This window comes from Panthera leo, chromosome A3 (assembly GCF_018350215.1).
Source record: "Panthera leo isolate Ple1 chromosome A3, P.leo_Ple1_pat1.1, whole genome shotgun sequence".
NCBI classification, from domain to species: Eukaryota; Metazoa; Chordata; class Mammalia; order Carnivora; family Felidae; genus Panthera; species Panthera leo.
Window position 1 is genome coordinate 37,610,261 of NC_056681.1, and position 16,913 is coordinate 37,627,173.

General features: G+C 41.5%; 1 long non-coding RNA gene across 1 annotated transcript in view; it reads left to right on the forward strand.

Moving 5' to 3' along the window:
- LOC122215819 overlaps window positions 1-16,396 on the forward strand; it is a 40,558-nt gene extending 24,162 nt beyond the window's left edge. The window contains exons 2-3 of the long non-coding RNA XR_006200559.1: window positions 486-605; window positions 16,345-16,396. This is a non-coding gene — a long non-coding RNA (uncharacterized LOC122215819). The remainder of the gene's footprint in view (window positions 1-485; window positions 606-16,344) is intronic.
- The last annotated feature ends 517 nt before the right edge of the window (window positions 16,397-16,913 follow it).

The following is a 16,913-nucleotide window of genomic DNA, read 5'->3' on the forward strand; positions in this document are numbered from 1 at the left end:
ATATGGAAATCATGGATACATAGGGGTAATATGAAAATTTTCCATACTCAGTATAACATGGATGCTAACCAGTCAGAACAGTTACTGGCTGTAGCCTTGAAGCAGGATTCAGAGAGTCCTTGGTTATGCCGGGCATTTTCCCTTTTTGGATCACTGGGAGGTTGCAGGAGTCCCAGGAAAAGAGGTAGGATAGACAGGGTCATGAGATGGCACTGGTCAGAGGAGGGCACTGGTTGCAACCATTTACCAACTGGTGGGAAATATTACAATATTTTGACAACTGAGTATCAGTTACTGTATACAGGTGATGGCTGAAGCCATGGGTAGTGTGGTCCACAGTGTACTGAGATAGGGCATTAGATTAAACAGGATGATGTGACCAATATTTAACCACTTTTGGCCTGCAGAAAGCACAATTTCATATGCTTCAACCTAAGCCACAATGAGACAAAAATAATTCTAAAATGGATACCAAAATTTAACAGGCAGATGAACAAGAGGAGCCCCCGAAGGAAAGTGAAAGGGAAGATTCCATGGAAGGAAAGGAGGAGCACATGAAGAAACGGAGCCAACGAAGGTCTTGAAAACCACATAGCACAGTTCAGGTAAGATGAGGACTGCCTATCTTTTGTATTTGGCCTCTGAGAGCAGACTTTGGTGAGTTCCATTTCAGGGAAATGATCAGGGCAGAACTCATGTTTCAGAAGCTTATGAAGTACATGGAAAGTGAGAAGTTAATCAAGACGAGTTTGGAGTATCTCCCTTTGCCTGATAGTGAGGGGAGAAAAGGTAATTGATTGAAAGTAGAGTTAGGGGAAGGTTATATTTTTTAAGATGACAAAGGCCTGCCCAAGTTTACATGAGAAATGGAAAGATAATATTTAAAGATCCTTCAGTGTGATGTTGTAAGATGATCTGTTGAAAAGGTAAGGTGGTAAGTGGAAAGAACAAAGTCTACAGTTAGAAGCATGGGGTTCCTGTCCCAGCTTTTCTGGTCTTGAGGGCCAGGCTGGCCACTTTGTAGCAAATCTGTCTCAGTAAACAGGGGTTCTCATCTTGATTGTATAGCAGGATGACCTGGAGGAACTTACAATTTTCCATGCTCAGGTCTCACCTCAGACTCATGACATCAGAATCTCTGGGGTATGCCCAGGCTGCAGTGTCTTTTTAAAGCTCCTAATTTATTCCATATGCACTTCGGATTGAGCAAAAACTGCTTTAGAATATTAGTTATTTATCTCCCCTTGCCTCAGTTTTGGTGCTTAGTGACCAAAACATTCACTACTCTCAGTACCAGTGGCTTCCCATGACAATGTGGCTGTTGTAGACCTTCTCCCAGGGAAGAGCTGTTCAGCCTCAGCTGTGTATTATAACCTCCTGGGGGCAGTTACAAAATGCTGATGTCTGGGCCTCACTGAAGAGATTCTGATGTAATTGGTCTGGGATGTTGTTATGAGTTGAACTGTGCCCCTCCCTGCCCCCATCCCCGCCCCTGTCCCCTGCAAAGATTTGTAGAAGTCACAACCCCCAGTACCTCAGAATGTGACCTTATTTGTTTTTTTTTTTTATTTTTTTATTTGTTTTTTTTTTTTAATATATGAAATTTATTGTCAAATTGGTTTCCATACAACACCCAGTGCTCATCCCAAAAGGTGCCCTCCTCAATACCCATCACCCACCCTCCCCTCCCTCCCACCCCCCATCAACCCTCAGTTTGTTCTCAGTTTTTAACAGTCTCTTATGCTTTGGCTCTCTCCCACTCTAACCTCTTTTTTTTTTTTTTTTTTTTTCCTTCCCCTCCCCCATGGGTTTCTGTTAAGTTTCTCAGGATCCACATAAGAGTGAAACCATATGGTATCTGTCTTTCTCTGTATGGCTTATTTCACTTAGCATCCCACTCTCCAGTTCCATCCACGTTGCTACAAAAGGCCATATTTCATTCTTTCTCATTGCCACGTAGTATTCCATTGTGTATATAAACCACAATTTCTTTATCCATTCATCAGTTGATGGACATTTAGGCTCTTTCCATAATTTGGCTATTGTTGAGAGTGCTGCTATAAACATTGGGGTACAAGTGCCCCTATGCATCAGTACTCCTGTATCCCTTGGATAAATTCCTAGCAGTGCTATTGCTGGGTCATAGGGTAGGTCTATTTTTAATTTTCTGAGGAACCTCCACACTGCTTTCCTGAGTGGCTGCACCAATTTGCATTCCCAGCAACAGTGCAAGAGGGTTCCCGTTTCTCCACATCCTCTCCAGCATCTATAGTCTCCTGATTTGTTCATTTTGGCCAGAATGTGACCTTATTTGGAAGTAGGATCTGTAAAGAGGTGATCAAGTTAAATTAAAGCCATTATCATGAATCCCAATCTAATCGACTAGTGTTCTTATAAAAAGGGGAAATTCAAATACAAAGAATCGCACAGAGAGATGACGTGGGGAGAAATAAAGGAAACGCCATGGTAAGATTAGATTAAAGTTATGCTGCCTTAAGATGAGCTCCAGGCGACCAGCAGCTGGAGGAGGCATGGAGGGATCCTTTTCATCCAGGTTTCGGGGGGAGCATGGCTGATCCCCAGATTTTGGACTTCTAGTTTCTGGAACTGTGAGACAATACATTTCTGTTGTGATAAGCCATCCAGGCTGTGGTACTTTGTTACAGCACCTCTAGGAGATTAACATAGATGGTCTTGGATAGCAGTTTTAAAAGTGGCCCAGATGATTCTAATGTGCCAGGATTGGTATTCATAACTATTAAGGGAAATAAATGTATCGCAGGTATAACCTGAGTAGAAAATGTCAAAACCAGTTTAGAAGCCATGCAAACATAAGTATCACAAGTATAATATTTAAAATATAGTAATCTGAAGAGTAATTTTAATGCTTAGTTATATATTTCTTCCTAACTTGGGGCTTTGCATTATAAAAGAGACATTTGCTGCCTTGCTCCTCCGCAATTTCTTGCCTGGATGCTCATTTTTAGTATATCTCACCTTGAGTGATGAGATTCTGGATTTCCACTTCATGTGTGCTTTACAGGTCTCCTCATGGCACATCTTTTATTTTTCATGCCTAAGGGCACTGACTTGTACCTATCCCTACTGGACTTTATTCTGTTCATTTATAATGTAGCATTTCTTCAATTTGTCACAGTTACTTAGAATTCTGATCCTGCAGTCCAACATTCTAATTTCTATTACTCAAGGAGAGTCCCCAGGACAATTGAATTAAGAATTATATGAACAGTAGGAGGAATCAATTTCGAGAAGATCAGATAATGGAAGGTTTATTATATTATGTACTGCATTAAAGCGTAAAGATGTATGAAAGATAAATGGTCAATGCACGAATTATACAAAGAGTTTCTTAAACGAGCCTGTGAGATCAGTCCCTGTCCAGGCATAGTGTGAGATGTAGAATCTTGTCACTGTCATTCAAAATGTACACAGACCAGCAGCATCAGCATCATGTGGAGCTGGTTAGCAATGCAGCACTCTCAGACTCCATCCCAGAACTACTGAATTTGAATCTGCATTTTTACCTGGTCTCCAGGTGAAGCACATGCATATTAAACTTTCAGTCACACTGGCATAGACATGTTTCCTGTCTTAAAGAACTCCCACCAACTAGGCTGGTTGAGGAGCTAAGATACAAACATGGTAGATCAGTGCTTCCCAAAGCTTGGTCTGGAGGATCATCTGTATCTGAGTGACCTTTGATGCTTGCTAAAAGGAAAGATACATTTGGCCCTTTCATAGACCCACTCAGTATTCAAGCCTTTGGAGGTGGGACTCAGGAATTTGAAATTTTGTAAGCTCCCTAGATGAATTGGATGCACATTAAAGTTGCAGAGAAACTGTCTGAGAACAATAGAAATTAATTTGGCTTCAACACATCTGAGGAATAGGGCACCTTTCCATTAATAACAGCTGTGCATAATGGCAGGGTCACAGAGATGGCAGCTGTTCTTTCCTAGAGCAGTGTTTTCAAAGGATGGTCCACAGATCAATAGCACAGATATCCCATGGGAGCTTGTTAGAAATGCAGAATTTCAGACTTAACCCTGTATCTACTGTTATGGGCTGAATTGTGTTTCCCCCAAATTCATATTTGAAGTGCTAATCCCCAGTGCCTCAGGAATGTAACCATATTTGAAAATAAGGAATTTAAAGAGGTAATGAAGTTAAAATGAGATTTTTAGGGCGGGCCCTAATCCAACATGACTGGCGTCCTTATGGGAAGAGGAAATTTGGACACATGTGTGTGTGCATAGAGGAAAGGCCATGTGAAAATGGAGGGATATGACATCCATAAGCCAAGGAGAGAGGCCTCATACACCTCGATCTTGGACTTTTAGCTTCTGTAACAGTGAGAAAATAAATTTCTGTTGTCTGAGTCGTTCAGTCTGTGGTACTTTGTATGACAGTCCTAGCAGACTAACAGGCCAATTAAATGAGAATCTGATTTTTTTTTTAAAAAAGATTTTATTTTTTAGGGGCACCTGGGTGGCTCAGTCGGTTGAGCATCCGACTTCAGCTCAGGTCATGGTCTTGTAGTTCGTGAGTTCAAGCCCCATGTCGGGCTCTGTGCTAACAAACAGCTCAGAGCCTGGAGCCTGCTTCAGATTCTGTATCTCTCTCTCTCCCCCTCCCCTGCTCATGCTCTGCCTCTCTCTGTCTCTCAAATAAATGTTAAAAAAAAAATTACTATAAGATTTTATTTTTTTTATTAAAAAAATTTTTTAAATGTTTATTTATTTTTGAGACAGAGACAGAGCATGAATGGGGGAGGGTCAGAGAGAGAGAGAGACACAGAATCCGAAGCTGGCTCCAGGCTCTGAGCTGTCAGCACAGAGCCCGACGCGGGGCTCAAACTCATGAACTGTGAGATCATGACCTGAGCCGAAGTTGGAGTCTCAACCAACTGAGCCACCCAGGTGCCTCAAAAAGATTTTTATTTTTTAAGTAATCTCTATACCTAATGTGGAGCTCAAACTCATGACCTTGAGATCAAGAGTGTCATGCTCTACTAAGCCAGCCAAGTGTCCCTAGAATCTGAATTTTTAACAAGTGTATAAGGAGATTTGAGAAAGTACTAGTCTAGGAGAGGGGTTCTCAAACTTTACGGTGCATCAGAGTTACCTTGAGAGCTTGTTAAAATACAGATTGCTGTGACCTATTATAGAGACTGATCTGGTTGTCCTGGGGTGGGGCCAGAACAGTCTGCTTCTCTAAAAAGCTCACAGGTGATGCCAAGGCTATTGGTTTGCTGGCTACACTTGAGTGGTACCATTGGGACCAGCAGGATCAGCTTCACCTCGTAATTATTAGGAAAGCAAATTTGGAGGCCCCACCCAAGACTCAAATTAGAGATTTGAGGGCTGGGACCAGCAGGGTGACTTTAAAGCTTAGGTTTGAGAATTAGTGGTTGAGAGCTCAACAAAATCTGGACAAAAGGGCCATGGGTAGTTTGAAACACTTCTTACCTCCAGGTGATTATTTTGATGTTTTTCTAGAAGGCATGCTTTCATTCTTCCAATTAAGAATCATTGCCAGGAAATGATTCTCTCAATAGCCAAGGCAGTGGTTCTTGAACTTGAAAGTGCATCAAATCACCTCATTATTGGGCCCAACCTCCAATTTATGATTCACTTGGTTTAGGGTAGTGTCCCAGAACTTGTGTTTCTTAACAAATGCCCCCTTGATGCTTATGCTGCTTATTCAGGGACCACATTTTGACAAACATTAAACTAAGGGCTTGCAAAATACTGTGACGTGGGTCAGATCTTGGTATCACTCATATGGTAGACACTATTGTTTGGCCAACCAAATACTCATTCAGGACCCATTTTTCCCATGGCTTTATTCAATACAGAATCTAAGAAAAGGTAAGTTCACTTTGTCAGACTAGTCTACGGCTAGGAGTGAGCATGTGATATTCTGACAAAATTCTAGCCATTGGGACCTAAGCAGAAGTCTGCAAGGGGTGTGGGACAATTCTGGAAGAGTTACTGCTCTACTCTAATGGCACTGCATTTTCCCTTGTCTGGCTTGGAACACAGATAGGATGCCTGGAAATGAAGAAGCCTTGTTGAGACCACAAGCATACATACAAAAAGGCCATGGGCTGACAAAATAAAGATGGCAAAGTAGCCAGTTAGAAACACAGAACCAGTGCTAAAAACCTCTACCTTCAAAGGCTGCATTATGTGGGACAATAGTCGATTGTTTAAGCCACAGAGAATTGAATTTTCTGTTACTTATAGCCAAAACCACTTCTAATTGATAAGAAACCATCTGTGTAATTAAAAAAAATTAACAAGTGGCCTAAGCTTTTCAGACTTTATTCTCTTAAGAACATAAAAACAAAACAAAAGAAAACAAAAAAGCCCCAGGAACATAAGAAAACTACAAAACTGCCATTTAACACCATCATCATGGTGAATAATAAAGGGCATTTTAACCTACCCAAAAAAGGTAGAAAAATTTAATTGACTAAATCTAGCTTTTGAAAACATCGTTATTCTTCATTTTGATGAAGATAAGTGAAAAGTTGCCAGAGATCTCCAGACATCTCCAGACCAACATTTGGTAGCTGCTAGCAGATACCTTAGTTGTCTCCTTGATGAACTATAGTCCAAGCAACTGAAGATACTCATTTGTTGAATAGTCTCTGTTTAGCTTATATCAGTAATCATTAACAAATGAAGCTCATTTAGCATTTCATGAGTATGTTTGAACTTGACTATCTTTCTGGCTCACACAAGGACTCTCAGTCAACACCTTCCTATAGAAGTTCCTTTGATCTGTTCATAAATTGCTCTCACCTGCTGCATCCTGATACATGTGTCTGTATAGAAGCACACATATGCACATTTAACCATCAGCAATAAAAAATTAAACAAAGGTAGAGTCAACCGAAAGACTCAAAAATGGCATGTGTATCTTACAATAATCCTTTACAGATGTGCTCATTGCTGAGAAACTGCTTTGCTCAAACCTAAATACAGCCTGTTTTTGTTGTTGTTGTTGTTGTTGTTGTTGTTGTTGTTGTTGTTTTAACAAAATAATTAGTCTCTGAGTCAGCTTTTAATCTTATGTTAATGAGACCCCCTACAGTCTTGGCTCATACCTTCAAATTAGAGATTGATCTATAATTAATAAGGTTTATAATGCCAGTACCTGAGACGGAAGAGATCTCTGGGCGGCTGGGAAGAGAGAGCAGAGAAGTGTATAAGGGCATTTATGGTTGTGTTCCTACCGCATACCAACTTGGCTCCCGGTGACAGAAAGAAGCAGGTGTCTCTGGGTAAGAAGTCTGATGGCTCAAGCTCCTCCCACAAGAGAAGCAGCTAACTTGCCCCTAGGTGGGACCATAGGTGGGAGGACTATGGGTGCTGCATCTAGTTTCCATCCTTAGCAAGAGCATTCCTGCTCAAGTGCCCCGGTCCACCCCCCATGGGGTTTCCACCCTTGTTTGAGAAACATGCTTTGGACTATCTACAACTTCTGAGAAAAGCACCAGGGCAAGGACCCATTTGTTTTTTCCAGCTATTTTTGGAGCCATGTGACTTCTCTACACTGTAGCTTGCAGCCTCAAAAGTCCCAGTGATTGGAGGAGAGGAACACTTGCTGATTAATTAAAATCTAATTTTCTATTCTATCATAATTGCAGCAGCAGAGAAAAAAAAAAGTAAGACTTATTATTCCAAAAATGAAAATGATCCCTGGATAGTTTGGGCTTATTATGAGCTCCATGTTACAATTTGTTTTAAATTGAATCAATAGAATAAACATGGAAATGAGCTCTGTGAAATCATTTATTTTTAAAGGATTTAAATGAAAGCTTGCATCATTTTAGTTAAAATTTTTTGGACTCCACTGGGATAGACTTCTTGATAAAGACAAAGGAAAGAAGAGGGCTTTAGGTTTTGTGGTAGATCTGGGACAACCCTCTGAGACTGGCTGTACATGGTTTTATGACCATGATTTCTAACCGTGTTTAAGACACTACAGTGGATCCCTTGTTAACTCCAGAGATGATGTGAAATTGTCCCCTGACACACAGAAATCTCAAAAACCAATTGATTTCAGTTCACTTCTAATTTTTAGACTCCATGTAACACTGGAGAGTTGAGGCAGCTGCCTGAAACGTACAGAAAAGTGTGAGAGAGGCTGGCTGGGTGGCTCTGTCCCCTGACTTGGTTCTGTCATGTGGGCTGGGGTGTGAAGGGCATCAATGCGAGAGGTGGTGACCTGGTGCCTGGGGATTAGAGCTGGCTCTCCCAATGTAATTACCTGGTTCACTGGTTCTAATGGGAAGGAGGAGCTGATTTTTACCTCTTCACTTTCTGCTGAGTCTTCACGTAATCTGCAAAGTTGTATTGCTTCTAGCTTGGGGTGGGGGCTGGAAAGGGGAGTGATTAGTGGACACTTGGAGAATTTAAAATTTGCACCCCATAAATGTCCTGTATAACTGGGTGAAGTACAATATAGTGCCAAATGTAAAAAAGTAGGTGACACAATTGTGTATATATGCTTATATTTATATAAAATTTGGTTATACTTATATTATATATTTATATATTCTGTGTATTTATATCTTAATAGTATATATTTGTACTTGTATGTATATATTCATATTTTTTATATAAAATATCATTTATCTATAATATAAACATACTTTTATGTATGTGTAATATGTGCATATATGTACATTTGTGTTCTGAAAGGTTTTAAAAATATATGTATATGGGCAGTCAGTTAAGAGTCCAACTTCAGCTCGGGTCATGAGCTCACAGTTCGTGAGTTCAAGTCCCATGTCAGCCTCTGTGCTGACAGCTCAGAGCCTGGAGCCTGCATCAGATTCTGTGTCTCCCTCTCTCTCTGCCCCTCCCCTGCTCGCTCTCTCTCTCTCTCTCTCTCTCTCTCAAAAATAAATAAACATTAAATATATATATGTATACATTGCATATATGCATGTCATATATGGTATCAGTATATATGCATCTGTAATATATATGATAAATGTCTATGCATATTTATATTTTATATAAGCATGTATAAATATGGGTATATATGTATATTGATATTTATAAAAGATGTGTCACAAACACAGCAGTGTGTGTATGTCCCTATCTAGACAGGATACAGAATATACACCAAAATATCAAATGGATAAAATGGCATATCCAGTAAGTAGGATTGTGGGTAACTTTTATTTTCTTTGTGTCTGTCTATACTTTCTAAATACTCTATGACTATAAAGTATTGCTTTTGGAATCACAGGAAAGTCAATAAAAGGAGAGAGAGAGAGAAGCTTTCCTGCATGTTGTATAAATCCTCAAGATAAGTATTTACTGCTGTGATGAGTGAAGGTTCCTGGTTCCCCTAATCATGGGTCCCTTTGTTTATCTCAGATTGTTCTCTGTGTCCTCTGGGACCAAGGAGCATAGTCTTGGGTTTGGATGGCTCTAGGTTTTGGCCCTCTCCTCCTTCCCTTCCCCCTGGCATGCATAAGCTCACTCATCTGATATGATCACAGAGAATTTCCGGGGTCCCTCAAACATTCCTGTTCTTTGTGTTCACTGATGCTAGAATGATTTATCATATACATGTCTTTCTTCCCTCCATCTTTCATGGCAGGCAAGGGGGAAATGAAGCTGTACCAAGTGTACACATGCTAGCACAAGCTTTAGACCAGTATTCTCATGAGTATGAGAGCTAGGAGGGCTTGTTAAAACACTGTATTCTGATTCAGTAGGTCTTGGGTCTGAGGGACTGCATTTCTAGCAAGCCCCTATCAATGCCCAGGCTGCTGGGCCCAGGTCCAGTCCCTGGACCACACCTCAAGGTGTAGACCCCACACCAGCAGCATCAGCAGCACCAGTGAATTTGTTAGAATCACAGGCTTTCAGAATCCATCCCAGAGGTGTTGAGTCAAGATTTGCATTTTTTTTAATGTTTTTATTTATTTCTGGGAGACAGAGAGACAGAGCATGAGTTGGGGAGGGGCAGAGAGAGAGGGAGACACAGAATCTGAAGCAGGCTCCAGGCTCTGAGCTGTCAGTACAGAGCCCAATGCAGGGCTTGAACTCACGAACCGCAAATTAATGGCCTGAGCCAAAGTAGGATGCTTAACTGACTGAGCCACCCAGGTGCTCCAGGATTTGCATTTTTAAAAAGGGTCCTGGGTTATTCAAGTGTTCATGAGAGGGAGACACCAGGATAGACACCAACAAGAAAGACAGGTGCTTTTGAAGGCAATTAAGAGGCACATTGAGCTGAGAGGGCCTGGCTATTGTCCTCTCCAGGGTACCTGGCCAAAGTTACCATGTCCTAAGCACCAGAGGGAAAGGATGCATTTCTCAGGAGTGCAGAAGCAAGTTGCTAGGTCTGAGGCATAAAATCAGAAAAATAAAAAATGGTGAGAGATGTGGCACAGGGACACCTCCCTAAGATGGCAGGTGACATGGGAAATCCAGTCAGATTCAGCAGATGCACAGGTGAGCAAAAGCCAGGCCCAGAAATTAGGGACAAGGTTCTGGGGTTCAAGGGCTCCAGTAGTGATGACCTTTGGCATGCAGGGAAAGTTCCAGGGCATCCTCTTTCCTGCTGTTTGCCAGGATAGGAACAGGCATGTCTTTGCTCTCTGACTCTGTTATTCTTATTTCCGGGACTGAATAAACCCACTTCCAATCAAAACATTCTTTAGACAGGTGGATACTTCAGTTAGGTCACCCATTATGCCTTTTTAAAAATGACTTTATATATTTCTGCTCTGACTCCTTGTTTGTTTCAATATTGAACTATTACTGGACAATCCTATTTCCTTTAATCCAAAGTTCCTTGGATTTACCACAGGGCAGGCTTTGTGTGATCCTCACAGATTGCTCAGTGATGTTTGATGCGATTCAGGTTGTTTTTTTCCCCTCACTGAAAACAAACCTATAAAATATAAATTATTATCCCCACTTTTCAAAAAAAATTGAAGCCAGAGGAGTCGTTGTGGGATGAATTGTGTCCCCTAAAATGATATTTTGACATTGACATTCTAAACCTCGAGTACTTGTGCATGTGACCTTATTTGGAACTCGGGTCTTTGCAGATATAAGAAAGTTATAATGAGGTCACTAGAGTGGGCCCTTACTTCAATATGACTGCTGTCCTCATAAACAGGAAAATGCCAGGTGAAGACAGAGACATATAGGGAGGAGCCCATGTGAGGACAGTGGCAGAGACTGGGGTGGTACTGTAAGCCAAAAGATGTCAAGGATTGAAGTCCACACCAAAAGTTAAGATGTGTCAGGGAAGGATTCTACCCAGAGGCATAGAGGGAGCGTGGCCCTGCTGACACTTGGATTTTCGTGACACATTGATGACTCCAGAACTGTGAGAGAGTTTGTTTTTGTAAAAGCCATCTGGTGTGTGGTATTTTGTTAGGTCAGCCATAGGAAAATAATACAGAGGATTTTTTTTTTTGTATTGTACTCAAAGTTATCCAAGCTGGTGGTACAGGCAGACACTGGCAGGACCCCTCCCAGATCCCCTCAGTCCTTGCCATTTTAGCATGCACTGTGCACAGGTCATGTCAGTCAGCAGACACCTGCACCGCTCCACCTAAGCGCCTTCTCTGGCCCATGAAGCAGGCAGGTTGGATATGCTAAGAAGTTAACACCTCCAGAAGCTGCCTTCGGCCAACAGTGGAGGGGAACTGGAAGATCAACGCACAGCTTCTCCCCTAGGCAGGGCTACCGTGAGGTATTCTACACTCTGTCCCAGAGGTCCCCAGTGGAGCTGAGCCCCTGTTACCCACAGTGGTGACCTGCTTATCCACTCACTCTGCTTCAGTCCCCTCCCCTTGCTATTCTCACCCTCCCTTCCTTAAAAGTGCTTCCCAGGCTCACCTGCAAATACCTGTACCTTCCATCAAGGAAGCCTCTGGTGAAGGCCAACCTCAAGCAGATTAAACTGAATCCTTCCTGTCTGTGTTCCTTAGAGTCCAGCACTTTTAAGAAACAGGCAATGATATTTTTCTTCTTTGGTTTTCCCCAAACACTGAGCATAAAATTGGCAAAATACTTAAGATATTTTAAAATGCATTAGTCCGTGCTCTCTTAGATTTTGTCATAATACCCTCCAGGAGCTGGGAGAGGCATGGGTAATGCTGTGAATCACAGGGTGAAGTTACACGGATGGTGTCTGATACCTGTCAGGCCCATGCTGAGTGCCTTACACACATTATGTTGTGAAATTTCTACTTTGGCTTTGTGTGAGATTTATTCTTGCACAGGTTGGCCTTTGACATGCAGCCAAAGCTCTTTGAGGTCAAGCACCATGTCTAACAAACTAAAAAGACTGAGGAAATTCCCACCCACAGGATATTCTTCAGGGAAGAAGCAAGGGGCAGGAGGATGGCAGTGCCTTCAAGATGCTGTCTGCTTTCCTTAAACGCTCATGATGCTTTGTGCTTCCTAAGTGCTCAAAGAATGTGTGATAGAAGGACTGAGTGATTGGCAAATAGGAAAAAGTCAATCTTGTGAGGCCTAAATGTGATAAATGTGGAGGATCCTTGTTATTGCAGTAAAATATACATAAGATAAAATTTACTATTTTAGCCATTTAAATGTACAATTCATTGGCATTGAAAACATTCACAATACTGAGTAACCATGGCTACCTGTGATGGTTCATTTTCTGTGTCAGCTAGATTGGGCTAAGGGATGCCCAGACAGGTGGTACAGCATTATTTCTAGGTGTGTCTGTGAGAGTGTTTCTGGAAGAGATTAGCCTTTGATTTGGTAGACTGAGATCTGCTGTCACCAATGTGGGTGGGCGTTATCCAATTCTTTTGGGTCTGAATGGAACAAAAAGGCAAAGGAAGGGGAAATTCTTTCTTATTGAGCTGGGACATCCATCTTCTGCTGCCTTCAGACATCAGAGCTCCTGGTTCTTGAGCCTTCAGACTCTGGACTTCCACCAGTGGCTGCCTGGCTCTTGGGTCCCTTCGGACTTGAACTAATTATACCACCAGCTTTCCTGGTTCTCCAGCTTGTAGACAGCAGATTGTGGGACTTGGCCTTCATGACTGTGTGAGCCAATTCCTATAATAAATCTTCTCTTATATATATCTATATATATCCTATTGGTTCTGTTTCTCTGGAGAACTTTATACACTATCTATTTCCAGAAATTTTTCATCACACCAGACATTCCTTTTAAAGTTAAGAATTTCAAAAATTTTACCTTTACATATTTTACAAGTAAAACATTCTGCTACCTTCAGTATATGGTGATGTCTGCCCTCTTGTTCACAAGATGGCGACATCAGCATCTATCGTGTGAGCATATTGCCAAGCCTTCTTTCTCAGAACCTTTGCAGTGAGGAGTCTTGGAGCTTAAGGTTCATTAGCTTCATGATAAACCCATCTCTGTGTTTACATCTAAAAACAGCTACTTTTTTTATTTGCTGAAAATTGCTGAAGTTTTGATCTTACAAATAAAGTTAAAGAAATGGAAGTTATTTTTGGTATTCCTGGGACAAACATATTGGTTGGGTCTTTGCATTTCAGCCCATCCTCCTGTCATGTTTGGGTTAACATCATCTATTAATAGACTTAAACCCAGTCAGGAGGGACCCTTGCTCTAAGCCCTGTACTTTGGAAGGGCCCATGCCTGCTGTGATCCAGAGAGTAACCAACCAAGCCTTTTTGTCTAGATTACTCTTCAGGTACCTAGAGCCCTAAAATTTCTTTCCAAAGGGCCATGAAAATTTGCTTTCAGGGCTCCCATGTGCCTCTTCCTGAGGTCCACCTTTCCAAAAGTGCACATACTGTCAGGCCCAAGGTATGGCCAAGATGGCTGTTTGAAGTGTGGGAGAATGTGGATGAAAATTAAACTTGCAAGCAAGTGTCCAAAGATGTTCTCTCAAGACACCTTACAGGTAGGATAGGGCTAGAGAAAGAGAAAGGAAGAGGGCTGACCCATGGGTCTGGGACTGGAGTTGGCTCTCTTTGCACCACTATGTCCCAAGATGATGCTCCAAAAGGAGTCTAAATACTCAAAATTACAATTTGGCTTTTCATATTATTATGGTGTAATATTTTCCAAGGTATAAGGACAGAACATACTTTATGTAGTAGCAGTTTGTAGCTTAACTTACTATTTTTAAGTACTTGGACATATGGGCCATTGTTACTATCCTGCCCTAGTCTCATAAGTGATAGGAATGGTCCTGCTCTTTTCTCAGTTTGCTAAACACCGACTCATTAGGCTAAATACCTGGATAAATATGAATTAAACTCATGAAGAGACTATTGCTTACTTAATAAGAATCTTGTTGTCAGGCAGTCTCAGGGTTGGTTGAGCAACTTGGACAGCATCAAAGACTCAGGCCATTTCCTTCCTCAGAACAGAGATGTCTGTCCTCATATTCACAGGATGGCTGCCTCAGCTCTAACTGCCTCAACAGCCTCACATTGTCCCATGACAGTGCCCTGAGTGAGAAGCAAGAAGGCATCAAGCAGGTTTTCTTCTCCTAATATCTCCTATTCAGTATGAAAAGTCTTACCCACATGCCCCAGCAGAATGCTCCATCTGTCATATTGACTAAAACTTGTTACATCATCTACTTCTAGACAAATTATAGATGAAGCAGAATGTGTTCTTTGATTGGCTTAGACCAAATCAGATTTGTCCTCTGGGGGTTTGGCACATTACTACCTGAAAACAAAAATTCAGGTTACTCTCAGCAAAAAGGAAGACAGAACTTGCTTTAGGCTGGTAAACCATAACAACGGATAGAGAGAATAGTTACTTTTCACAGAATTAGAAAGGGAGATTAGTGACTCGGAAGTCAAGAAGGAAAGGAGATTTGTCCCAGGATAGAAAAGGCAGCCACAGTTGAGCTTGTAATAAGCAGATTGGGAGAAGAGAATGTTCAGATGAAGTTCTGTGGGCCTTCCTTATAAATGGTGAATGATTAATGACATTGAATTTCCTTAAATTTATGGCTTGTATTTGTTACATAACACATTGCTAATAAATAACATCTGATGGATTAATATTGCTGTTCTCCATCAATATTTTCATGATGTTGTTTTACCAGAATTAACTGTTGCCAGGAGAAAAATCAACTCTAAACCCTTCATTGCTCACGAAATAAAATGACTTAATCAGCTCCTCCTAGAATAAATGAAAAAGAATCTCGAGTCACCATTTAAAATCCTGATGAAGCATTCAACCGCTGACATTCCAAGAAGAAGAGGCATCTGGCTTTGACTTCCCTTTGTCTTATCTGGGGGCCAAAGCACAGATGTATGTAGGGAAAGTGTATAGAAGCCAATGAAGTGCCATATATTCAAAGGCTGGTCAAGTGCTTGTCTGACCCCAAGTTATGTCTTATGTTGACCTGTCACTTGTCTGCCATTTAAAGTTTACATCCCAGTGGTGGCAGTCTTATGGTGTCCTTTTCCTATGCAAAGAATAAGGCATGTATATGGATCATAAATATTTTGACTTATAGATACCACATATATAGCAAATGGCCTGGGAGGTTAGAATTACATCTCAGTAGCTACATTTCTACACTGTCATGCTAAGTGGCATTTTGGGTTAGAAAGGGGCTATAGATCAATGATAGACGTCATCTCTGGTTTTGGAAGTGATATGTGGCAGGAGACTGCAATGTGGGGCTGACCTCTATGTGGTAGAACATTCACTGTGTGCTGATTAGGCTTTTTCACAGAATGGTGGCCCAGTTCCAAGAGTAAGCATGCCCCCTCAAACACAGAAGTAGAAGCTGCCAGCTCCTTAAGACCAGGGCTGGGGAATTGGCATCGTGCTTTATTCTGTTTGTCCAGCAGAGAGCCTGGATTCAAGGGAAAGGGATAGGGACATGGAAGGACTCCACTTCTCAATGGAAGGAGTACCAAGAATTAGGGGGACACATTTTAAAATGACCACATCATCTTGAATGTCATCTCCTCCAAGAGGTCCTTCCTGGGCCTCCTCTCCCCAGAATCACTGTTTGTCACAACACCTCTTGGATTTTTTTCATAGGACAATTATCTAGACTTTCTCTGTGAATGCATGAATTTAATTGCATAATTAAATTGTCACTCCCTGCCAAATATGCACTTTCCAGGAGAGCAAGAATATTAGGCATGGTGTTCACAGCTACATTCCCCCTACATAGCATAGTAGGTGCTCCATAAACAGAGTTGGTACACAATAAGTATTTGTTGAGTATATGAAATTTTTATCACCTGATTCTGCCAACAGGTCAGAACAGGCATCTATATAACACCTGCCATTAATACTTGTCCCCTGGCTTTCTTTTAGAATCTGGGGCTCTTATGAATATGGCCACTCCCAGATCTGAGGATCCAGCTAATCATCACAGACTTAACCTGTGAAGCTGTAACTGGAAGCTGCCGAGAATCAGCATGAGTGTGGCTAATTGTAGCCTTATGGAAATGCACTAGAAACCCTGTCACACAAATTCCCAGCTCTGACATGAAAAAATTGGATTAGAAAATAGCTAAAGAAGAGATATTCATGAAGGGGTAGCTTTCTGAGGTGCAGACAAGAAAATGTCTCTGCATATTTGTTACTGTCCGTGATTATAGTTACTGGGAAGCAAACAGTAACGGCACAGCCATAATTCTCAGAAAATGGGCTGAGTGACTTATTGCCTGTTGGTTCAGAGCCTGCAATTCTGTTTTCCAAAGTGCAGGCAGGATAAAGCTACAGAATAACATGTAGCTTTTTACCTTCTCCCAGGGCCTTTATTCCGTCCTGGGAGGAGGAAGCTGAGTGGGGAGGGAAGTAAGAGAAGCTCACGCACCAGATTCTGTGTATTGCAGGCTCCGGGAGCTGAAAGATGGATATTCACCAGCCTTCAGTTTTAA